Below are 24,678 nucleotides of genomic sequence, written 5' to 3' on the forward strand. Positions count from 1 at the left end.
AAAGGAACCTGATACTAAGACACAAGTTCATAAATGTAATATGAATTTAAGCCATGTAGGCTCTTAATATGGCCTTACAATTAAATTAATAAGGCCAATTAAAACAATTAATATGGCCTTCAACTGAATCCTTAACAGACAAATCTCTCTTCCTGGTTACACAACCGCAACCAGAACCTGAGGACCTCATTACGTGTTAGCACCTCAGAAAGTGTTTGATGCTAATAGCATGTATATAGATGTTCCAGAAGTGGACATTTAAAATGGCCCAAACACATTAGTCCATAAGCAAATAAATAACTCGACTGCAGGCTCTGACATTTCTGGGTTTCGTGATTCATCCTCGCAGCTCCACTGACACTTGTCATTTACTTATATCTGGATTTTTAAAAGTCTGCTTTAAAATATAATTTATTTACCAGTGCATACATTTAATCATCTTCTCTCATAGAAGCAATTATTTATATATATAAATATACACACACACAAAGCTTAAATCTAAAGAAACAGTATAGATATGGCACAAAATAAATGGAATCACTAGTTTTCACTGAAATTATAATTTTATTAAGTCAACCTTGTGCTTCAACCCTCTTTGTAATATTAAGTCCATAACTCTGACTACATGTGACATTTAAAGGCGCTATAAAGTTAGATGATTATGGCAATATATCTGTAATATCTGCAATCTGATAGCTGGAAAGAGTGTGTGTGAGAAAGAGAGAGTGAGAACGGGGGACATGTAAACATTCAGAAAGTACGGTTTGAAAGAACCTGGCATGCATTTAACCCATCTATGTCTAAGATAACAGACAATGGCAGTGTACCAACAGTATGTATAGAATGGTAGTACTGCATTGCTCCTATACAACCACACTAAATTTTTTTCAATCTATCTCTAGACATTTACAATTTCTGAAGCAAATGTAAATGTTTGACCATGCAAAACTCACTACCATGATGCTAGAAATTGTTTGTGCCCAAGTCTAAAGAGACTCCTCAAGACTGTGTGATCTTTTCAATGTATGACTAGGACATTCTGTCACATGTATCATATACATACAGTATAGTGATGCTTGCCTGGAAAAAAAAAAAAAAATCCCAAATATTTCTGAAGATGATATTACGAATATCTTGCATGTTTTGTGGCACTTTTCAAAGTGAAATGTCCAGTAAATGCCACTGAAAGCACGTTCAGTTTTATCTGAAACATGATAACTTAAACCTGCAATGTTTTATTACATTGATTGTTGTACATATTGCAGGAGTTTGTGAATGAAACACAGCATTTGCTGAAGCAACCATGCAATTTTAGCATGCTTCAAAGTCTTTGAGTCAAGTTTCATTTTTGGGTGAACTATCCCTCTAAGTTTTAAATAACAGGCTGCAGGAGTTGATCCGGGAGAAGGCAGTTAAGGTAAAAGTCAACGGCGAACAAGTGGGGGCCGAGCCACCTGGGCAGCACATCCCGCCGACTTCACACCTCTAACACCACCAACATCCAACAGACAACACACACAACGCATCCAGAGATGGACGTGAGGGAAGTGTGGACTGAACGGGGGCAGGATTTTGGAACGCGGTGCCTGGTCAAGCTGTCTTCTCACTCACATGTCCAAGAACACTGTAAAATACATCCACAGACATTTCATCAAAAATAAAAACGAGGAGTCCAGGCCTGCGATTAGGTGCACGTCCTATCACTGCCACCCCAACGACACACAAACACACCAACAGTTTAATAAATGAATATCGGTGCAGGTTGGGAGAACAGCTGTATCGCTGTCACTACAGATTTGGATCATTAATGAAATTTGTTGCCAGAAAAGTCAGTAGACAGATTCCGTTTTAGCCACACAACGGAGACACAGCATATCCTCTCTTAATCTGGATTAACTTGCAACAATGAGCCATTGATTAAAAGCCAGTACCCCCTCTCTCCTGAAGAGAGAGCGAAAGGTATGCGGCTCGTACTCGATGTACAAGACAACATATCAGTAACTAACTGGTTAGCATTAGTTAGGTGCCCAAACAGCCTGGCTTTTTACTTTAGATCCTAAAAAATAAAATTACGTCGCACCACGAGCACCAGTAATTAAAACCAATCCCTTTACATCAACTGGCAGATTCTCTTCTAGGCTCCGTCCTCAGTGGGTGGTAAACGTTTCGCTTAAAAAAACACCCAGATTACGTCTTTTGGGACAGTGGGGCAACAGCTAGGATCTCACTGTGTGGAGTGAAAAGTGCTCGTAAGTTCTTTGGGGAACAAGTGACGCCTCTCTTGAAAGTTTTTTCTGACCATAGACACTGCATGACATCAAGTTGTTATGCACGAACACACATAGATTACAGTATTGTGCTGGCGCAAACACACAACCCAAACCACAACGGATCGGCGCGAGAGCTGAAGGTGGAGCGCTGCGGCGCCTGTCAGCAGCGATGCCGGGAGCTGATGGAACATTCTGGTTACAAAACTCAGAAGCATAATCGCCATTAGAGGACATATGGCATACCCCGCTGTGTGTAGGTGTGTGTTGTGTGTGAGAAAGACAGGGATTGAGCGAGAGAGGGGGGGGGCCGGTGAGGGGGAATAGAGGACAGGGATGGAAGGAGTGGATGAGTGGATATATTGCACAGTAAATTGTGACCATACTTATGAAACATATGCATGAACATTCTATTATACACTAAACGGCCCTGATATACTCCCACAACAAAGGTCTTTGTACTTTGATTGGTGTTAAAATCAGTTTGATAATACATATATTGCAGTTTTATTGTTAGTGAGCATTCCCGAGGCTGTCCTGCACTGCTGGGAGCGGTGGTTACAGATGATGTTATAGGACTTGTGCTGCGCACCTTTCCTCTACCAATTACAGAAATAGAAAAACCAGAAAATGCCAGCTGTGTTGAAAACAGCAGTTAGAACCAGCAATCTTGCAATAGCGACTTCTTGGGAAACATGTAAAACAATTTTAACGTAATAAAAAGGTTGTGTGCGGACCATGGTTTATCCACAGGTAAATCTGGAGGGAAAATTAATGTAAAAGATAGCAAACAACACAAGATTGGATCTGTTATTTTGGAGTGAATTTGTTCTGTGTGGAGCATTGCTCTGCCAATAGCCACGTCTGATCTTTTGAATGTGCCTTGTGTGACGCATGTGCCACCAAAACGCACATAAGGTTCTCTATAAATACTCAGGTATTTCACTAACTGTCTCCTGATTTCGGTAAGTGAGACAGATTTTCAACAGGGTTTTTCAATCTGTGGTCCATCAATTATTATTGGATCATACAATGACTGTTGTGAAAAAAAAAAGAGGAGAATAAAATAAGGTTCCCAATGCAGGTCAAAGTTAAAAGTTAAATGTTATCCTTCCCATATTAAAATGACAGTAAGTAAAAATGTTAAATAACCCTGCAAATGATTAAAATAAAAAAAATAAAATGAAATTGTTTAATGTAGTGTAACTGACTTGCTAAAATCACATGCTTATTTTAATAGCTTAAATTACATTCATACGGTGTAGGAGTATACCTGATTTTATTGGTCCAGGCTGAAAAAAAATGCAAATACAAGTGAGCACTTCACCTCTCATGATGATCTCTCTGATAATCAGTTTAAAAACCCTTGATTTAGAGATCTCAACATGTCGCAGTTGCTCATAATAAAACATCAAATTATTTTAACATGATTTTAAACGTTTCCTAATAAAATTCTCCAAGACCAAATGTTTAGGCATATCCATAGTAAATTTTACACAGCTCTATGGATCAACAATTAGGCGCTCATTTATTTCTCCTAAGGAATTTATTTTAATTTATAATGTCCCAAGCAATGAAAGCAGGATGCTCTGGGTATAAATGTTACATATTTAAACAACTTTAATATATTTATAAGAATTAAAAATATATTTTTTTAATGACTCAATAATATATCAATATGTAGTATAAAGGGTTTATTGGGCTCATGATAAACACCTGGTTAATGCATGAGCAAAAAGCCATGGTCAGCCATACACACACTCAAGTATTCTTAATCGGGCTTTTGCCAGGATGTTGTCCTATTGCCCCAGAATGATTCATACAAAAATCAGACCCCAGCTCTGATCTGGTCTAGCGCCTTGGAAGACCCTAGACGTGAAATATAACGAGCATTTGATGCTTCTATGCAACCATGTACAGTCAGTATCTAAACAGACACTGTATAAATAGGAGCAATTTCCGTAACAACTAAAGTGAATCACAATGCAAAATGCACGAGTTATCCTTGTTCTAGAATACCAGGAGGTACACTTGCAAGGCTAGCAGAAGTTCACTTGCATAAGATTTTTCTCATAAGGGGTCTTGTTTTTTCCTCTTTCAGCCAGAGAGTCCCGCCTATTACTCAGTGATCATCTCAAACAGCCTACCTATGAAACCATGCCAGTGCCACATTAAGGCTTTGACCTTGGCTGAGTGAATCTTGAGAGAAATGCAGAGGCTAAATCATTCATGTGTTTGCATATTTATTATTTGTCAGACTTGACCATGAGCCCTACTTACGATTTTTATAAAAAAAGCACTGTGCAGTGCAAAAGAATACATTTATATCCAACATAGCTCCTCATTACATATATACCAGGATATTATATTTTCTTTCACACCTCTTCGGAACTACATAGTGTTACATGGCATGTGAAAGGACAGCAGTATGAAATATAAGTGATAAACATTTTGTGTATGGACAGATGTGGATTAGGTGTGCATCTTCGCCTCATGCAGGAGATTAAAGCTTATTCAACGCTAACAGGGTTTATCTTTCTCTGTAATTCTGATTACAGAGAAAGAGGAGAGCGAGAGAGAAAGAAAAAGTGAGAGAGAGGCAAAAGAGATGAGAAGATATTAAAAGATGTGCATCTATGTAAGATGAGGAAGTGTTGCTTAAAACTTAAAGGGTGCTAATTAAAACTAGCAGAACAGAATGTTTTTCAGGACAGTGGTGTTGAGTTGCACGTTGACAAAAGTATGGAAGTTTTTAAAAAAGTGTGAAAAAAAAAGCCCTTAAGTGTGACCAGTTTATCTAGATCTATAGACAGACAAGAAGGCCTGTGCTACGTTTGGTTAGCTTGAAAGCTCTTTTCAGGAATAATCTTTTAGGATTTTGGGATCTTTGATCATCCCCTATGAGAAAACTGTAAGTTAGATTGTTTAAAAAATACATAGCACACTAAGACACTAAGACAGAACAGGAGGACTGCAGGACTGTGCCAAGCTTGGTATGATTAGGCTTGTATAGCGCTAGGAACAAGTTATAGTAAGGGAAATGTTCTCAGGGTTTTTTTTCCAGATTTATTTTTAATATGAATAAATAACTTTTAAATGAATGAATGAATGAATGAATGAATGAATGAATACATTTAAGAATTAAGGTTTTTAAAGTTCAATATTTGAAATTAATACTTAGGTATTCAATATAGAATACTTTCGATTCATCAAATAATCAAAACTAATTGTGCATAGGGAGCACAACTGTTTTACGCATATACATGTTTCTTTAGCATCAAATCAGCATATTAAAATGATTTCTGAAGGATCCATGTGACACTGAAGACTGGGAAGTAATGATGCTGAAATCTTTCACTTGTGGCATCCAGAAAATAAATCACAATGTAAAATCTATTAAAATATAAAAGAGTTATTTTAAATTTGTAATAATATTTCACAATATCACTGTGTTTTACTATATTTTTTGATCAAATAAATGCAGCAGCTCTCTGTATTATAACGTCGAACCAAGACTGGCTGTTAACAACTCGGAGATGTAAGATTTGAATGGAAATGGGACGATGTTTCCCGACATGTGCTATATGGAGAGTGGGGGTGTGTGTGGGGGGGTGGGGGGGGGGGGGTAAGTTTAGCCTATTGGTTATGGTTGAGGGGGCTGCATGGTGGTTAGAAGAAGTGCTTGGCTTCATTTGTGCTCGATAACAATACGTTTAATGCAAGCCCCTACTGGAAAACCTGAATACGCGTCACCATCTGCTATCTATAGGACCGACTGTGTTCTGACGAACGACTCAACAGCCAAGCACACTTACTGAAGACAGACAGAGATGGAAAGAAAGTGAAAATGTGTGTGTGTGCATGTGTGAGGGAAAGAGAAAGAGCGTAGAGAAAAGAGAGATCGAGAGCAAGCCAGGAGCACACAAGAGTAGAGATTTGCTTCAGAGCGCGAGCGATCCATCAACGTGTGTTTAGAGAAAGAACAGGACACAGATGAAGGTGTAGCACAAGTAGGGACGGTCAGACATGAGTCTCACACTCAGGTAGGTGTCACAACAACCACACTCACACACACCACACACAGCCCTGGGGTTAGAAAACACAACAACATGTGACTCACAGATGTAAGGTAAGGTAACAATGCAGATAGCATAAAGAAATAAAGTGTGTGAATTCACTTCAAGAAAAATCCTTGATTGGAATTTAAAAACTGTAAAAGCGAAAAAGTGACAACTTTTGTTGAAAATTGTTTCAAAGTAAATCCCACACCAGTTTTTTTTTTTTTTTTTTTGGCGTATACATTAAAAGCCAAAGGCGGACAAAGTTCATGATTGCTTTGTGTAAGAAATCCATTAAGCCTATTTACTTCATTGAAAACTTCAAACTTCAACTTCAAACGTCAATGTCATTTATGTGAATTGAATATGTAAATTAATGCATTTATTTATAAAACTAATTTGGCCTTTATTTTTATAGAACAGAAGAGTGCAGTTCAGGGAAGTTGACTCCGGGTGAGAGAGGGGAAATGAGATTGGGACACCTTTCACTTTCATTATATGGACAAGAGCAGCATAAACACTCTGCTAAATAGCTCCTTTTGTGTTCTTGTGTGTATTGACAGTGAAGAAATATATATTTCAGTAACTGATGATGTTAACATATACCAGCCTACTGAAGAAATACATTTTGTTTTGTAACAACCACCATAAAACACAGTATAGGAAAAGTTCATCACAAGTTAGTTTTTTCAAAGGGCTGAGGGAAATACTAAAGTACAGAAGGTGCACGAATGTGATGTACACAAAGATAAAACACCATGGTAACAATACATGATACTAAAATCATGCAATAAACCATTAATCTAACAACAGAAGATGTACATAAAACACAGTACTGCACATAACTAGTAAGAAAATAATTTAGGGGAAACAATTATTTAAATGAAAAACAATTAAATGTGAAGTGTCACCCTGGAATTCTGGAAATGTTAATTTACGTTTTTTCACTGTAAATTATAAGATGACTTGTTGTTTTTCACTTAATTTAACAATATTTTACTGTAAAATTACATTAGATGTCCCATTAGATTTGTTATAGTTTTTCAGCATACATAGTTAAGGAAACTTACTGTTAAATATTTTTAATACCGTTAAAATGAAAGTCATACATCAAAGCACTAAATAAACACAGTAATCCTGGTTCTCAATGCTGGTACTCAGGCACACACACACACACCACACACATCACACACACACACACCACACACACACACACACAAACACACCACACACACACACACTTCACCACCAGCAGGGTGTGATTAAATTCACCATTGCTCAATGATCCCTGCCTAAATGTCGTTTGCAATTTTCATTTTAGAGAGATTTAATATGGATCATGGTTTGGCTGAGCACCCCCACCCCCACCAATCCATCCACCACTACCCCCCATCCACCACTACACACACCCCCTCCTAATCTAGAGCAATCTCTAGGGACAGGAGGTCACTCGTGCTTTAGACCAGAGCGACGGGAGACAGCGATCTCCTGCAAGAGACTAAACAGCTGGTCACCATTACAGTTATTGGTGTTATTCTGAGCATTGTGTGACCTGAGATCAGTCACTAATCACTCACAAAACACCATTAAATATGAGCACACAAATCAGTGTATATTGATACTTCACACCCCATGACCCAGAGAGGAGCTATCTTTCTTGGGGAGGGGAGAGAAGCAGATGGGGGTCTGTGTCTCCAGTCTGAAAGAGATCGTCTCTTGATCCAAATGGCACTATTGATGATCACAGATGTACTTTGAGAGCTGATGTACCTTAATGTGTGTAGCTATGATATTAACAGTCATGTTACTGCATTAACATCAGTGACTGAAAAACCTGTAATATGTGTTAGAAATGATTTATGCTCTAGTATTCATGTTTGTTACAACCTGGATAATGTTTCACTAACAAAGCCAATCAAAATACACCATAGGTATTACCATGATGTACTTTGAAGCGTGTTAAAAGTAACAGTCAAAAAGACTACCACCTGCAGCGTTACACATTCTATCCAAAATTTATTTTATAATTATTTGATAGATGCTATTTTTATGAATCATTTTTGCTTATTAATTGAAAAACTACAGTGATTATGTATAGTAGTTTTCTTATTTATTGTATTTGTCACATGGCTATTTGAGTAACTGCAAAAATTAAAAAAAACAAAAAAAAATATTACAAATGGTGAGTTTAACCTGGTATCTGAATGTACATGATGTACATTATTTATTAAATATTTATTAGAATTAAAAATAAAATGAAAATAATATTGTACACAAAAAAAAATCTTTAAATAATTAAAACAAAGGTCACGGAGTACATTTTACAAGAAAATACTAGTTAAGTTTTTATACTTCAAAATTTATTGTTTATTTCATGTTTGTTACAGTTTTCTAGCAATTTTACTAACAATTTCTGAGTGTGAACAACTTTTTAGAGTACCATTTGTTTGGAGTATTTCAAAAATATCAAAAATCTGGATTTCTTTCTTTCTTTATTCCGGGTAACTTATACATCAAAAGTATTGTCTTTTGATATCATCATTACATGGTATCACCAACGTAAGCCTTTGTATTGTCACCACTTGCCTAAGAGTGACGCAAAAAAAAAAAATAGATCTCATATTTTTGCCAAAGAAAAAGATGAGGTCCAGCGGTGTGCAAAAGAGATTTTTTTGCTTTTGTCCCTCCAAATCAATTACATTTCTGAAAAACTGCATGACAATTTGCATAAAATGTTGCTTTAATGAAAGCAGCACTCGAGCTATGACCTCTGTAAAACCTGATGATCATGTTCTCCAGCATGATTTAGGAATAATAATATATCACAAACAGAATCAGATTATTTCTTATTAATGTTATGGCATAGTGTTGCTTTATTTTTAAAATTCTAAAAAAACTTTTATTTATTTCAAGGTTAAAATTAGATTTTTAGTCCCAGTGTTGATTGTGGGCTTCAGAACATTTGACCCCACTGTAAATGCAAATGTTGCGGAGACTTGAATGAGATGAATGAACAGAATGTTTCGGTGTTGATGTGTTTGTGTGGGGGTGGGGGGGGGGGGGTAGTGTGAGGTAGGGTTGAGGGTTGGGAGGGAAATTGGCCCTGCTCAGTCCGAGACAGGCTCGAGCTCTCAGCTGGATTATACAGCAGAGCATTAGAGCAGAGACCACAGAAAACCCTTCAGCTCTGATTTAAATAATGACTGTTTAGCACGGCCCCGTACACAAAACTCACACGTGTGCTAATGCACACTAACGCATACCAACAAACATCCCAGTCATATAGATTATTCACAAGTACTCACTGGATCTGGCTCTGTCCAGATGGTCATTTCTGAATTAAGATGGTAAACTGAATAAGTAATGTTCATGTACACACACAGACACAAACACACAAACAGAAATGTTGTTCTATTGTAAACCAGAGTCAAACAGTCCGCTGGTCTACAGAAATAACACAGCGCCATTCAGACACTGCTATAAAAGACTCCTGTGTGTGTGTGTGTGTGTGTATGTGTGTGAGCAGACTCCTTCTTCTACTGAGGGGATTACTAGAGGGGGGTGAGTATATCTCTCCCTAATCCCCACACACTCCTGCCCTGTGTGTGTGTGTGTCTTCTGTCTCACACTGCCTTTTACTCTCTCAGCCAGACTGCAACTTTCACTGATGGAGACAGTGATGAGAATTATAACAAAATTGCAACCATATACTTTTTATGTATATTGTATGTATTATCAAGTTAATATTTTGTGTTTGTGTGTGTGTGTATACACATATTACATACTGTGTATTTACATTTCTATAATCATTTAGACACTTTTATCCAGAACAACTTACAAATGAGGACAATAGAAGCAATCAAACCAACAAAAGAGCAACAATATGTGCTGAAGTCTCAGTTAGTCTAACGCAGTACATATAACAAGGCTTGTTTTGTTGTCGTTGTTGTTGCCGTTTTAAAAATAAATAAAAAGAAAAAAGTAGATAAAATAGAAAAAAAATAAAAAAATACTCTATAATATATAAAAACTTTTCCTCATTAGGACCAAAAAAATGTCAGCACAAGGTCAAAGATTACTGGTCATTACTATACTACACACGTACCAACACACACGCACAAAAAATAGCAAAAACCATAGCTACAGGTGCATCTCAATAAATTAGAATGTCATGGAAAAGTTAATTTATTTCAGTAATTAACTCAAATTGTGAAACTTTGTGTATTAAATGAATTCAATGCACACAGACAGACAAGTATTTTAAGTCTTTTGGTTCTTTTATATTGTGAATGATTTTGTCTCAACAATTCAGGAATATTGTGTACCATGCCATAAGCAGATAATCAACTCAAAAACAGCCTGTAAAAGCTTTCCCTGAGCCTTCAAAATGGTCTCTCATTTTGGTTCACTAGGCTACACAATCATGGTGAAGACTGCTTGGATCTGACAGTTGTCCAGAAGACAATCATTGACACCCTTCACAAGGAAGGATCGCCACCAACAATTCATTGCCAAAGAAGCTGGCTGTATCACAGAGTGCTTTGTATCCAAGCATGTTAACAAGAAAGTTGAGTGAAGGAAAAAGTCAAGGCCTGGGGGTCAAGGCATCAAGAGCCACCACACACAGACGTGTCAAGGTAATTTGGCTACAGTTGTCGTATTCCTCTTGTTCGAAGCCACGTCCTGAACCATCAGACAACGTCAGAGTGTCCTTAGCCTGGGTCTAAGGACAAGAAGAATTATACTGACTATTATTCATGCTCACCGATTACCAGTAAATAAATAAGCTTTCTAGTAGTATTATAAATATATTCTATAAAATTATTATACTTAATCTAATAAATACATATGGATAAAATTTATATTTCAGTTAAAAGCAATTAATCTGCATAAAGTCACGGTTATGAGTCCAGTTGTAACTGACCATACATTTTTGGGATCTTCTTTTTTACTCCTCAACAACAATAACTATGTGACTAAATTAATCAAAGATACAACTGTATATTTTGCGAGTCACATTCCAGAATCAATTTAAGAATCTGGGGTACATTGATGGGCCATGATGCTGGAATATGCATGTGCTTGCACTCACAAAAGGACCCGATAATTTAGTCTCATTTTTAGGGTCAGATTAAGATGGAAATAACCCCTTAAGATATAACTGCACATATTCCACGCTTTGCAAAGACGTAGTTGATGTTTATAGCTCCAAATACCTGGCGAATCAGACCATTGAGAATTAACCAACCCCATCACTAGCCTCAAACTACTGTCATGTTCATGATTTAAACCCCCTCCACAAAGACATGTAAGTTGCGGATGCTGTACCTCTGGCAAACATGATTAACCAAGTCAGACAATCTTACTGTGGGGGAGGGGGGTTTTAAAATCCTCTTACAGCTCCATATTTACATATCTGGCCAACAAAAGAGACGCAATCAGAACAATCAAAACCCGCTCTGCTGGCCCGGGATTATCTGAGCCCATTTGTCATTGATTAAAAAATGAAATGAATTTGGAAAAAATCCCCATGTTTCTGAATATAAGAGATATCAGAAGGGTAGAGGAACGCAAATGTATCTGCCCCCTAAGTCTTTGATACAGATCAGCCATTGTTTTGCTGTTATGTGATTTTTTAATAATAATAATACATGGGCCAGAGATGATTGGTTTGACAGGGGACAGAGGATATCAACCATTGTCCGGGGAAAGCTTTCAGGATGTGCATGTGGAAATCTGTACATTATTGTAATGTACTATTTGGTGATCATTTTAAAAGACAGTATGTCCAGAAACAACTTTAGATTGTTTTTGTCCTTATGCTGCGAAAAACAAAAGAAAGAAAAACAAACAAACAAGTAGTTTGGTCTCATTCTCCCAAGTAAAAGTAAAATCTAAGCAACAAGAAAATTGTTTTAAGAGTAAAGTCCGTACAGCAAATTTTATTCCAGTGTAAAGGGACTTATTGTAAAGAGAACAAAATGCTTTTTTCATTATGCAATATGGCATCTACAACAATCCTATTAGAGTTGAGAGATGGAGATCGTGGAGTGTTTGTGTGATGTGTTTCTGCCAGTTCTTCTGTAGTTCTCTGCAGGGTTCCTGGGGATTATCTGAGGAAGTTTTTTGTGCCAGGGGAGTGGCAGTAATGAAGAGACCTCCTCGAAAGCGTATGAACACACACACACACAAGGCTCAGAAAGCAGTGTTCATTCATTAAAACAAGCTGAAGCTACACATTCCAGCATTCTCACAAAAATAAATGACAATAAATGCTGAGTTTCAGAAAAGGTCCCTTACCAACATCCCCCCACTGTTTTCACTACATTATTCATTTAGACAGCACACACACTCAATAACGACCTATCAAGCTTTTGGAGGGCCATATGTGTTACTTCATATTGAATCTGAGAGCGATATCTACCCAGCATCACAAGTTATCTGTGTGTGTTCTGTCCTGGTTCCTCCTGCAAAGTCATCTGGGGCCATTATCCTTCCAGAGAATTAAGAGGGAAGAATATTAAACCTCAGATACACCCCCTCACCCCTCTTATGGATCGGCCTCTCTCAGCCATGAGGGATGGAGCGGCTGTCAACATCAACCTGAGCAGCAGAGGGGGTGCAGGACCGGCCATAACACACCTCTAATCACATAAACTCCCAAACACTTGTCATTACACACTCTAATTGTCCAAATTGCAGGATGGCAGGGCTGAGTTGATAACAGGCATCCTGAATGACGAGGGTCAGCACTGTGATAGAAAAACGCGCCTCGTTGGGGTGGGGGGGGGGGAGGACTGTAGTGAGATTTGCTGATTTTCTTTTCTGGTTTAACTTTGATTTGTAAAGCCATATATTATTCATGTATTTCATCTTAAAAACATACACATTTTTCTATCACTTTTTCCTCATTGGCAGGTAGGAAAAAAAAAAAAAAATATGAAAAGCAATATTTCTTGATTTTTTGTTTTTTGTACTTATCTCATCAAAAAATCCTGAAAAAAACAACAACGACAACAACAAAAAAACAGTTTCCACGTAAATATTAAGCAATGTTAGCTGTTTTCACACATTAATAAAATAGCGATGTTTCCTGAAGCATCAAATGCGCATATTAGAATCATTTCTGACGACTCGCATGTGACACTGAAGACGGGAAAAATTCAGCTTTGAACTTCACAGAAATACATGACATTTTAAAACAATGAGTTAAAATTGCAATAATATTTCACAATAGTACAGTTTTTACCTGTATTTTTATCAAATAAATGCTCGCCTTGGTGTGCATAAGAAACATTGTTTCAGGACAACATTTTAATAATCTACAAAGACCTAAAACTTTTGAACCAGGTGTGTAAAATAAATTTTTTGGGTGTATTAATTAAATATTTCAGACAGTTACAATAAAACACCTGATAATTGAAGTCAGTGAGTTTGTGAAGCTTTCTTGAATGATTCCTTCAGTATGAGCTGTTCATAAATCGACCTACTGCACATTTGGGTTTGCTACTGCAGTAAAGGGACTGAAATTATTTTGTGGCGTGTTAATTTTCTTTTAAATTTTTTAATCGGACTGGCAATTTGTAGTAAAATATGATTCCTTTAGCATAGAATAACAGATTAATCTAACACCAAATGATTATCATTTAATTAGATTTGCATTAATCTGAAAAATTTACTCCTATTTTCTTCATTTTTTCTTTTTTACCACCGTTTCTTTGAATACGTCTGTTTGAATAGTGTCTGCTAAATGAATAAACATGGAATGCAATTTGACCTTGTGGCTCTTAATAGTGGGCTTTATAGTGGAGTGAGGTCGATAAAGAGTAAACATGCTTAAGCCATGAGCCTGCAGATTCAAAACAACATGTGGAACTGTTTTTTTACAAGGAAAAAAACAAACATGAAACAATAAAAAGAAAAAGCATCATACATTATTGTCCTTTCAGTGGTATTGCGTGGTGCGACATAAACAAGTTATTCGTAACAAGGGCTTATCTTGCATATTAGTATAAGCTGAGGAGGCTTTAGGGCACCTCTTCTTCTCGTGCTATTCAACTCTACAGCCTTCTACCCTCAGGGGCCAGAAGAACGGAAAAACAATGGGTTCCATTTATTGTCAAAGCATGTTAAGGAAGGCCTTCTGCCTCTCCCCACATAGGAGAAAGCTGACAGTCTGAAAGAAATTACTAAATCAGACCATTTTAATTATTACAATATTTCAGTAGGCATTATCCCTCAGACAAAACGCAGTAAAAACAACTTATTCGTTTTATCCTTCAAAGAGTGGCCTGAGATTACCTGATACTGATTGGGGTTTGCATGGGGGAAGAGTGTGAATGATCAACACGTATGAAAGGCGGAATCATGTCAGTGTTCCATGAGATGATAAAAGGAGTCTGCCTGTCTCTCAGGCCTTCACTGTCCTCCTGCTCTCACTCAGACGGTATATCCATTATAGACATTCAAACAAAAGCATTATGCTTTAAAGAACTTAAAATGGGAGCGAAAGAAAACCACAATAGGAAACAAAAAAGGACACAGCAAAGGGATGTCGATTCTTAATTACAAAGCCTACTTCTGAGCTGTGGTGAAAAGGGAAAAGAAACTCATATAAAAATCATCACGCAGTATTCTATCAAATATATATAATATATGATATATAATATAGATCGAAGTTTATGCGGATTATAATACTCAATTGCATAACTCTCTACTCTTTTTTTTATCTATCTATCTGGTTGCTATCTATCTATCTATCTCCCCCCCCCATCTATCTATACTAATCTATCCTCATAATCTATCGTAATCTTTTACATTTAGCCCAGATGCTTTTATAGCCAACTTCACAACTGAGGGACAATGCGAAGCCAATCAAACATCAACAAAGCAGACCAATGAGATGCAAGTTCTATAACAAGTCTCGGTTAGATTAATGCATCATCGACCTACTGACTCTGTTCTGTCTATCTATCAAATGAGATCATGACTCAGAGTTTGAGAATTCTTCAAAAGTGAGGTGTAATTAGCCAGAAAATAAACGTGGTTTTAACAATAAGAAAAAGCGGCCAAAGGCCACATGCAGTGTTTAAGGAATTGACTGGGACTTCTATATTGTGAGAGCATACACAAGAAGTGCAAAGCACTTCCCTGGTGAGAAAGATCCAATGCAACTGTCGAATCAGCCATACGAGATAGAAAAACAAAAAAAAAACACAAACCCCAATATAATGGATGAGGAGGCGTGCAGAGTCTTATAGCCCCCCCAATTCACTGCAGCAGAGATCGACTTTGACTAGCTCTAGATAAATACTCAACCACCCCCCTATTCTCGATCCTGGCCTTGCACTTAGCCACTGTCAAGGCCAAACATCCCTCGCAAAACCTGGATTCCCTCATCATGCCAGACATGATGCAGTGTGCGGCCATGCATATACCAGCAAACCAATAACATGCCGGAGAAACGAGTGCTTCGCCTTAACAGGCACTCAAGCCGGCGGTCGGCCCCATAACAATGCCTAATCGCAAATAAATGGCCTTGCCTCCAAATGCTCTGATCCTGTGGCCTCTCACCACGCTGGCAATGTAGCTAACCACCCCCCCCCCCCCCCCCCCCCCTCACCCCCCCCCCCCCCCCCCCCCCCCCCCCCCTCCCCCCCCGGGGGGTGTTGGAAATTGTAACCTCCTGAGAATGGGAGATTACCGGGGGAAGTGACCGGGGTCCGGTAGGTCCGTGTTACAGCAGATCTGAATATACACAGCGATTCTCTCCTGTCATGACTTATCCCTTGACAGATACCTCCACTACCCCGTCTGCCCTGTACAGCACAGGGCGCCAGAGCATCAAACTGCCACACAGAGTTATTCTAGCTTTATAATGAAGCCGAATAATGAAACCATATCGCCTTGAAAGTCTCTTCACTGCAATTTTCCCCCTCCTCGCTCTCTCTGTCTCTCAATCTCACATCCGGTCTCTGTACAGCCACAGCCACGTTGGAGACTATATACTTAATTAAAGTCACCGATTTCATGAAGTAATTAAGTGAGGTGCCCCTCATTGATAATGAGGCAGGCTTCAAAAGAGCTGCCATTCCCTTCCAAAATGACTTTTTTTAACCAGGCCCCTTATTTAAGCCACAGAAAATATGCACAAATCAGCCCCCTACAAGCTCCTCATCTAAAAGCCACCTGATCCTTGGCCGCGCCCACTATGATTCGTCCAATTTTACTTAGGAACGCCATGAGTCTCACTGCCGTGCTAAACGGCCATTAATCTTCCCTTTCATTCCGCTCTCAGAGCGCCAGGAATGCAGAAGAGAGCCAGCCCCGCTTGCGCCACCTCGCCAGCCTCCGCTCCTGTCTCTGACCAGCAGCCTGGGGAATGTGCCCGGAATGCTGACGGCGCTTGAGCTGCGGGACGGCATATGAGTCTGTCCAAGTCTAGGGAGGAGTTTGGTTCTCTGTAATCCATGTGAAAAAACCCACCCATTTCACAACACTTAATGGACTTCACTAGTCCAAGTGCATGTGCAAGCTCAAAAATGCTCTGTCCTAAACCGACGTATAAAACAATACCTCAAGGACTTATGAGGCTACTCCCCCAAGTATCAATGAAAAACATTTGCTATTGTGGCGATTAGAGGTTGAATTACAATTGATTTTTGTATCCCTCCCCCTTTAGATTATGCTTATGGTGACAACACTTAATAAAAACTGACCCATTGCACTCAAATGAAATTACGCCTGTTAAATATTTGTGACTTATTTGAGATGCTAAAGGTGTTGCGTGTCACTTTTATGGTTTTAAATTGTAAAATTTGGCTAATAGTAAACTAGCTAAATTATAGTTTCAAATATGCAAACGTCAATTTACCAAAAGCACTCCACATATAATCTTCATTTTAATAACGTTTCGCATTATGTAAAGGTGCCTGCCATTTCACTCTTTATGCGTTTTAAATTGTTTTCTACATTTTTTGAAACACAAATACTAGTAAAATTGCTAGTAAAATTGAAACTTAATTTTACCAAACGGCCAATCATCATGAATTTTTGCTAGGTAAACACACAAACTGAATGTAGTATATTTGAGATGTACAGAAGTGCAATTGTCACTTTGGACGAGTTTAAATAGTCCACGATTTTCCTTTTTCTTTATACCGCTGAAATTGAAATCTTCTGTAGTAGCTATTATACTACTATTTGATATTTTTGACCTATGAAAGCTTCATTGACGATGACTATTAAACTTAACCTGAACTGCAAGACAACATATTCTTACTCAAATGTTATAACTATGATTGGTCCCCCCCTTCCCCCCCACAAAAAACAACATTCACATAAAGCCGTTCCATGATGCTCTTATGATATGTAATCTGCCTAGTGTTTATAGCCATTGCACCAGCTGCAGCACACCTTTGCCTGCCTAGCCTGCCTGACTGTCAGAATCCTGCGGACCATGGAAGATTTATGGATGGCCCAATACATCGTGTTCTGGCATTAATATAATGATGTTACCCCAGCTCCCACCATAGCTCATTCAATAAACAGAGTCTCTCCTCGCGCCTACCTCCACGAGCGGGCAGACCAGCGGACAAGAATGTGCCTGTGTGTAGGCGTAATCTGTACTGCTAGCCGCGTTGACATACTAAATTAATTTAATGCACACAACATAATGTCCCTATCGTTTTTTGGTGTCTTTTCATGCTTAATGTCCTGAACCCCGAATTCGCTATTAACTTAAGATCTTCTAAGAAAAAACCAAGTTCATGTTTTTTCAAAGAGGACCATTGTACGCCTGCCACGAAATGCTCTGCCAGTTTTGCAAGCCCCATGTCATGTCCTCACAACTACCACAAACGCCCCAATCTGATTGGGTCCCCTGTTCACCTGACATTGTAATGGCCTGACATGCGCTTGAACGGCCTGCCATGTCTCTTTTTTCCAGTGTTGTCTATTCTCTTGTCGCTCCTCCCCAATTTGCCCCACACAGACAACTTGGCGTCTGCAGGGCCATTACAGAGATTAAGCCTGAGACGAGTGCGAACTGGCCCCTGCACTGTGTGTAGACCCCCACCATACACTGACGTGTTTGGGTTGGGCGTGAGTACTGCCAGCAAAGACAACCACTATATCTAGCCTCCTTATCTCTCTTGTTCTTTTTTTACGCAGCTTTTAAATCCAGTGCCAAGACTACATGCCTGAAAGGCTATTTTTTTTTCGCAAAACTTTCCTCTGCATTTTATTTTTTTTCAGTGATTCAGAAGCTAATATTCTTTCTTCAGATACATGTTAAGCAACTCAACAATTTGTGGCTAATGATGATAGTTAAACAATAGTTAAATAACGATATATAAACTAACAATAAAAACACTATGCTAAAGCAATTTATTAATCCTAGTTCATGTTAATTCCAACATTCTCATCAATACATCGACAATTTCGCAAGTTGATTTTTGCTGTCTGTAATATTATGACAGTGAACCTGAGCTCCTATGATGCAACAATGATAGGTCATACATTAATAAGTGATCGTTTAAAAAAACAACAGTTTTTTTAACATCGTAACACATAATGTATTAGCCTCAATAGTTAGACAACGTTAGTCAATACATGAATGTGACACCTAATAATGTAATTATTGTCTACCAGCAAAAATTACTTAGCCACACTGTCCCTATTTTTTTTTTAAAAGCGCAAAAGATATGACCGGTTACAGTGAGGGCACTACACCACTGGAAGTGAATGCGGGTACCATTTTTTAACGATTTTTAAAGCTGAAAGTAGTCAATTTATACAAGTACTTAAAACTAAGTTTTCTTGTTTAATCTTGTGTATTATTAGAGCTAGACACCGAATTTGGCACTCTCGTTGTTACACATATATGGTTAATCAAGCTATATTTTCACACCTAAAAGTGATAGTTAGCCATCCATATTATATCTATCGTGCCGACCAAATACTATTAAAGCATTGAATATTTTAATGCTTCACAATGCAGTATTGGCCCCAATAATTGCCTTAACTCTGACTCAAATATTCTGCCTTTTTTGGGACAAGGTATGTAATTAAATTTTGTGATAACTGGAAATTGATACAAATTTAGAGGACTTGTAAATGAAGCCAAAATAATTCTTTTTGTTGAATTATATTTATTTTCAGCCTTTTTTATGTTTAATTTTATGTTTTTCTATATTTTAGTTGGCTAATCATCATCTAAAAACCACAAAAACCCCCCCAAACATATGCCCCGACAAATGTGATCAGAAATTTAAACCTGGCCGCTATATTCTGTATATACCCAAAATGCTGATGTCTTGATATTGCCAGCCTGGGTCTGCCGAAAACTACACCAAACACAGCTGTATGGAAGGCCCCTATAGCTTATTCCTCTTGGGACCAGTTAACCTTTTTTTCTCTCTCTGCGTTCCTCGTTTCATACCAGCATAATTAATTACAGTTTAAATTGCATTGAGTGTCCGATGCCCTTGTGGCGATGGAGTGAGGGATACAGGCCTGCAATCAGACCACGCCTAAAGAGCAGTTAGCGCGGCATATTAGAACGGGCAGTACCGCCCTCCCGCATCAACGATCTGATTAGAGTAACGAACGCGAGGGCTTTTCTTTTCGGTTTTTTTAGTCCGTCATGCCCGCATTGTCCCTCACGTCGGCCTGAATCACATGGCTCCTCGGAACCAAAGGACTAAGCATCCGAGTCATCACATACGACAAACTGGGCCACAAGCAGGGGGGCTGACACGATGATGTCACAGACCAGCGCTAGGGGATCCCCTTCTTTAATAAATGACCATGTCTCTACTGGATAAAATGGCGAGAGACAGTACAAGACACTGAGCAAGAAAACAAACACAAGCAAGCCAGCACCCAAAGGGACCATAAAAAATGAAACTAATTATCTCATACGGGACCATCCTGCCTACCCTCTAAATACAGCTGTCTCAGCCAGCCCACGCTCACGCCACACGCAGGTCTATCGAGGGTCACCACATACAGACGTAACTGCCTTTCACTACACTTTTGTATTTCCTTCCCAAAATACCTCTTCTGTTCCAGAGGCCTCTGAAATTTTGCCTGGGTGCCTTCCAGTGTCTTGCATTCTGCTGTGCATAAACAAGCACCAACCTGAACGCCGTTTCCAGCAGTCCGCCCCCATCTCCTTGTTGCTCTCGGCCTGTTTGCTTTGCCGAAGCTTGCAGTCCCAAACATGTGTGCAGCTATACGGCTAACCATGGTGGGGGCGAGCTGTGATGTGCTTCCCTCAAAGGCTATGAAGCTCTCAAGCAGTGCTGTCAAAAACGCTCAGCAGAGTCCGGCTGCAGGCGCTGTGTTTTCCCCTCCCTCAGCTGCAGAAAGGCGACAAACTTTTACACAAACAGAAGCTTACTTCACAGTGTGAAATCATTCTGCAGTGAACCCACAGAAAAGAAAAGGAGCCAAATACTGTAAGATGTGAAAGTGACAGCTGCTTCCTATAATAAAAAGTACTTTTTGTTTTGGGAACAAATACAGAAGGTGCACTTATCATATGCCATAAAACAGGTTTTTGCAGTTAACAATGTATGTATACCCCGAGTTGTTTATCTGATTACATATCTGAACCAAATGTTTAAGCTTAATGCTAATTAGAATGGAATAAAGTTCTCTAATACACAGAATGCTCATATTTCAAAATAATAAGAGTTTCTCCTATACCTATAAGAAAAGCTCACATACAAAATAATAACCCTTAAAAATAGTTAGCTGAAATAGTAGCTGAGTGACACATTTAAAACATTAAAGCATAGAGTTAACAGATTATAGATTCAATTGATAAATATAGTTGTTCATTTATTGCATTGTTAATACTTATACTAAAGTTGGCCTATCTAGCACGGTTTCGCGTTTTTCATTTTAGATATTCGAAACATAAGCGCTTCACTGGGTAAGGTGAGTCTGAGATCAAATCATTACTTTTCTCAGAAGCAAAATTCAAGGGGCTTTTTATGAAAATCTTTTTGCCAGATTCATTAAAATCAATGGTGTCTTAGAGTAATTTGTTTTCACATTTGTAATATTTACCGTTAAATCTAATGACCAACAATTCATCTGACAATAGTATCTTGGAGAAGTAAACACTACTTCCTGGACAGGCAATGGAATTTTTGCATAACCTTACAGATTGTTTATTGTCATGCTCCTCCTGTAATCTCAATATCTGTGTCTGGAGCCATTTCTATGGTGTGCAGGATCGGACAGGTGTAGGAAGCATGGCACGTGTCTGCAGTGTGCAAGCATGTATGTCCTCACTACCACAAACGCCCTGATTGGTGTTCATGAATGTAAGGCCCTGACGGGTGTTAACTGGTGCATGTCTCTTTTTCAGTGTCTTCGATTCTCCTTGTCCGTCCTCCCCCAAATTTCGCTTCCCCCCCCATTTGGCGGTCCTGAGGGCCATTACCAGAGATTAAGCTGAGGAGTTGGACTGGCTGCCCTTGTGTCGCGTCCCATACACTGACGTACTGGGAGACACCCTTTATATCTCTCTCCTTTCTCTCTTGTGCTGTTTACCAGCTTTTAAATACAGTGCAAGACTACAGCCTGAGGCTTATAGCAAAACTTTCCGTCTGGATTTTTCATTTTTTTCAGTGATCAGAAGTAATATTCCTTTCTTCAGTACATGTTTAACTCACATTTGTGGCATATGGGTTTGATAGTTACACTAGTTAATAAATTATAAACTAACATAAAAAACTTCTAAACATTATTAATCATAGTTAATGTTAACTTCTCCAACATTTACTAATACATGATTATTTCTGAGTTGTGTCTGGTTAATATTATCTGATGAAACCTGAGCTCATATGATTCAACAATGATATTATACATTAATAGTTATAGTTTAACAAACAACAGTTTTTTTAAATAGTATAACAACATGTATTACCAATGTTTAGTTAACGTTAGTCAATACATGAATGTTACCTAATAATGTACCTTATTGTACCACAAAAATTAATTAGCACCTGTCCCTAAAAATTCAAAAAAATGCAAAAAAATGGATTCACTTAGAGGCAGGCTTGTACATGGAAGTGAATGGGGACCATTTTTTTAACGCATTTAAAAGCTGAAATGTAGTTCATGGTTTATATACAAGTACATTAAATTAAGTTTCTGGTCCGTTTAATCTTGTAGTATTATTGAGCGAGCTGGAATTTGGCACTCTGTTGTTACACATATATGGTTTAATAAGCTAGTTTTCACACTAAAATTGTGTTAGCATCCATATTATAAAATCTTGTGGCAATACTATTAAAAGCATTGAAACTATTTTAATGTTCACATGCATTATTGGCCCCACAATTGCCTTTTTAACTCATGACTCAAATATTTGCCCTTTTTTGACAAGTGGTTATTAATTTTGTGATAGGAAATTGATAATACAAATTTTAGAGGACTCGTAATGAAGCCAAAATTAATCTTTTGTTGACATCCATTCTATTTTTGCTTTTTATCATTCATTTTATATTTTTAAAGTGGTAATCAACATTATGCCTCCCGTAAAATGCTGATCAGAAATTAAACCCTGTGCATATTCTGTATATACCCAAAATGTCTGGATTCTTTGATATTGCAGCTGGGTCCTGCGAAACTACAACCAACACATCTGTATGAAGCTATATAGCTTTTCCTCCTTGGGACCATTAAACCTTCTTTTTCTTCTCCCCAAGGTTCCTCGCTCTCATCCAGCATAATTCTACAGTTTAAATGAGCATGGTGTCAGGATGCCTTGTGTATGCGGGCCAGCAGGAGGATCAGGCCTGCATGCTATCGCCAAGAAGCGTTAGCGGGCAGTATAGACGGGCAGTAGACGCGGGCAGCACCCCGCCCTCCCGCATCGCACGCCTGATTAGAGTAACGAACGGAGGCTGGTCCAATATGCCGCATTGCCCCTCACGCTGGCCTGAATTCACATGGCTCTTCGGAACCGGGGTGTGACTTAGCCGGTTCATCACATACTACACGCAAACTGGGCCACAAGAAGTGGGGGCTGCGATGATGTCACAGGCACCCATCGTAGGGGGATCCCTCCTTAAAAATGCATGTCCCCTCTACCTGAATAAATGGCAGAGACAGTACAAGATTACGGAAGAAAACAAAACAAAGCAGCACCAAAGGGACACATAAAAAGAAAAATAATTATCTCATACGGACCATCTGTAACCTCTGAATCAAGCGTCTCGAGCCCCGCTACCACTATCAATGCTATAGTCTATCGAAAGGTCACCACATACACAGACGTACTGCTTATACACACTTTGTACTTTCCTTCCAAACTACCTCTTCTGATTCCAGAGGCCTCTGACATTTTGCCTGTGTGCCTCCAGTGTCTCGTACGTTCTGCTGTGCATACAACAAGCACACCAACCTGAACGCCGTTTTTCCAGCAGTGCCGCTCCGCCCCCATCTTCCCCTTTGTTGCTCTCTCGGCCTGTTTGCTTTCTGGCCGCTGTGCAGTCCCAAACATGTGTGGTGCAGCTATATACACGATATATACATGAGTGAGGGCAGAGTTGTGGGATGTGCCTCCTCAAGAGCTTAATGACTCTCTGCAGTGCTGTCAGAAACACTCGGCATGAGTCCCCGTGCACTTACAGGCATATGTTTTTCTCCCCTCTCCTCAGCTGCCCGCGTAAGAAGCTTACAAACACACACAAACAGAAGCTATTCCCAGCTACCTCCTCCGGTAATGAAATCATTCTGCAGTGAACCCACAGAAAAGAAGGGCAAATACTGTAAGACGTGAGTAGGCCATTGCTTCCCTATAATAAAGTAACTTTTTGTTTTGGAGCAAATACAGAAGGTGCACTTTCATATATGCCATAAACAGGTTTCTTGCAGTTAACAGGTATGTATGCAAGTTGTTTAATCTGATTACATATCCCTGAACCAAATGTTTAAGCTTAATGCTAATTGTTAGACATGGAATAAAGTTCTCTAATACACAAGAATGCTCATATTTCCAAATAATATAGAGTTCTCACATACCTATAAGAAAGCTCACACAAATAGAACTTAAAAAATAGCTGGCTGAAATAGTAACTGAGTGAAACATGTAAAAAACATAAACTCTGTCGAGTTAACAAATTATAGATTCAATTGATAAATATAGTTTGTTCATTAAATGCATTAGTTAATTATAGACCAAAGTTTTGGCCTATACAACACAAAGTTCTTGTTTCATTTTCGATCTCTAACAATCACCCTGATTCACTGCCGAGTGAGTGAGGTCTTGAAATCAAATCACTACCACACCAAGCAAATTCAAGTATTTTCATAAATCTTTTGCCAGATTC

General features: G+C 38.6%; 1 pseudogene; it reads left to right on the top strand.

The window, feature by feature from the left end:
* Nucleotides 1-24,678, top strand: part of LOC109053911 — a 493,897-nt pseudogene that overhangs the window by 25,871 nt on the left and 443,348 nt on the right.

Source organism: Cyprinus carpio, chromosome B23 (assembly GCF_018340385.1).
Source record: "Cyprinus carpio isolate SPL01 chromosome B23, ASM1834038v1, whole genome shotgun sequence".
NCBI classification, from domain to species: domain Eukaryota; kingdom Metazoa; phylum Chordata; class Actinopteri; order Cypriniformes; family Cyprinidae; genus Cyprinus; species Cyprinus carpio.